Source organism: Dendroctonus ponderosae, unplaced genomic scaffold (genome assembly GCF_020466585.1).
Source record: "Dendroctonus ponderosae isolate FM_Combo_2020 unplaced genomic scaffold, Dpon_F_20191213v2 Dpon_F_20191213_8, whole genome shotgun sequence".
Classification (NCBI taxonomy): domain Eukaryota; kingdom Metazoa; phylum Arthropoda; class Insecta; order Coleoptera; family Curculionidae; genus Dendroctonus; species Dendroctonus ponderosae.
Genome location: NW_026019016.1, coordinates 12,355,972 through 12,358,604, shown reverse-complemented (window position 1 = coordinate 12,358,604; position 2,633 = coordinate 12,355,972). Strand labels below are relative to the sequence as shown.

At 37.9% G+C, this 2,633-nt stretch overlaps 1 protein-coding gene across 2 annotated transcripts in view; it reads right to left on the bottom strand.

The window, feature by feature from the left end:
* LOC109541931 (E3 ubiquitin-protein ligase CBL-B) overlaps positions 1-2,633 on the bottom strand; it is a 46,870-nt gene that overhangs the window by 32,849 nt on the left and 11,388 nt on the right. The window lies entirely within an intron of this gene.

Here is a 2,633-nt window from a genome sequence, read left to right as displayed (position 1 = left end):
CCGATAGAGTAACAGATTTTCAGTTGTCACCACTGCATAGAGCATTCAAGTGGGTCTTTTTTCATATAAAACATAGTTTTTCAAAAGTTCCTAATTATTTCAGGAAATGGAAAAGGGCAAAAATGGTGCATTTTTGCAAAACCGCGCTTACTTTTTGTCTCACACTTAGAAAACCGATAGAGTAACAGACTTTAAGTTGTTACTACTAAACAGATCATTTCAGTACGTTTTTTTCCATAAAAGTTTCTAATTATCTAAGAAAATGCAAAAGTGCAAAACCATTTTTTTCCAAACCGCGCTTTATTTCTCACTGATCCTTAGAGAATGGTTAGAGCAACTGTAGTTCCCATTCCTAAATAGAACATTGCAAGCGCCTACTTAGAAACTGGTTAGCTTTTTCCAAAATAGCTTAGGACTTTCGACAAAAATTACGATCCAAAATTCAAAAAATTCTGAAGAACCACTCTTCAATTGAACCTTAAACCTTTCTGCCGGCTCGGTAGAAATGTCGAGAGCCAAACTGCCAGAAATTTTTGAAAAATCGCCTCGGACAAAGGCACAGCAAGATTCTTCATGAATTCACTCACATAATTGTGTTGGAAAATAATAATTTGCAATTTACATTTGCCAGGCCAAAATTAGGCTCTAGAAGGTCACAATTAAATCGTAGGGATTCCACGAGCGCTGTTTTATGAATGAAATATCGATCGGCCGGATATACATGAATGTAGAATAGCGAAGGTCGGAGAAAGCGACACACAGTGGTCAGTTTTCCGGAATATTTTTCGAGAAACAACGTCTTAATTTAAGTTAATTTTGCTGGTATTGTCCCGAAATAAATAATAAATCCCTGGCTGGCTAAATTGTCGTCAACGCTTTGTTATTATTAATATTAATTTATTGCCCACATATTGGAAGAGACAAAGTGGTATTTTATTGACTGATTAACACTGATATTCTGAGCGATTGGATTGGTAACCAACATTGAAATAATCGGTTTTTTTGCGACTGAACCACATTTAAGTATCCAAACCCGAGTGATTTCTTGCAAGATCTTCCTTTAAACAACTAGTGATGTTCTGATCATCAACATTTGATAAAACCTTCCTTAAGTAGTTCGACACTTTTAGCTTAAAAAATCAACTATCTAACAGCTGTAGATTGAAGAGAACCCACCTGAAAACATGGCAGAATTTATTTTTTTTGTATGATGTTTATACGAAACATCCTTATTTGTGTGTCAACCCGAAAGTGGAAAAACGGTGAAAATGTCGATTAATACTAGCGAAACATCGGGACCTAATTCTTCGGGGAAAATCGCCCGTTTTCACAACTTCTCCTTTAAGCTCCAAATCGACAAAAAGTCGGTTTTTTAATCGACTGTGCAACATTCTCTACCCACTGTTGGTGCATGTTTTCTCATTTTTTTTCATATTCATTAGGACAGACTGTTGTCCAAAAATCGCCTACAAAATCGTACCATTGCTGAATTCAGTTCAGGCGAAATCGTGAATCATATCCTTTATAATGATCTATATTAACCTTTCGCGTGTGTAGGTTCATTTATGAATCGCCTTGCTAAAGAATGAAACACCTACAGGTAATTCCGTTTTCGTTGTTTACACGTGTGAATGCGATTGTGCGATTGTCGACCCGAAAACTTCATAATTTTTTCGGCAATTGATGAGCATTTTTCGCAAAGCATCGACTACCAAACTGTTCGGCCGATGTTGATCAAGCTTGAATGTAAATATGGAATCGATAAATAAACGAAAATGCTTGACGTAAACGCTTAATATTTCAGCTCATTTCCGAAATCGTTTTGCACGTTCGGAATTATCCGAGGATAGGAAATTGCACTCAACGTGCCCAATTTAAAAACCATAGCGCTTCAGTGACGTTGCGAATACGAGATCGAAATGCTCTTCCTAATCGCTTCCGTTCAACTTGTTTCTATCTTTTACAGAACGACGACAACTTTTCAAGAGAAAATCCCCATTAGCTCTAAACTCGATTGCTAATTAATCAACATAAACTAACACGGGAGCGACGTTAAAAACACTTGTTGGGAAAGAGGAGATGTTCATAAAAGCCGTCTTTTATGGCACCTCCTGCACAAAGCTGAATATTTGCTCAGAATGGTTATTGTTCATCCCAGACCGCGCCTTGGTATTCCAACAGTACTTTCACGCAGTCAAATTGTGTCTAATTAATTACAGTTAGTTTGGAGCGTTTTTAAATCGTCTCCTACATGTTAATCAATTTTTATTGACCACAAGTGAGATTCGTGGAAAATGCGGCCCATTCAGCAAGCTGAACTCGACTAATTAACGTGCTGAATTAATAAGAATTAGCGGTGTCAGTTGCACTGTTTTTCCAAAGAATGGAAAACTATCTAGTTTGCCTAACTGGAGGCAAGTGAACCTCCCCACTATAGATATTTCTGCCGATCGATAGCACACATTCAGGATTGTTCGCTTTTTCCAGATACTCTTTCGTTCGGACGGGGGCGTTTAGTGGAGTATAGGTAGGAATATTATTAGTGACTCATTTCCCGAAATAGAAGCGAACGGAGGAGAATGGAGAGAAGGGTAATTTCGCCCGCCGGCTGAAACTGTTATGGGGATGCTCGT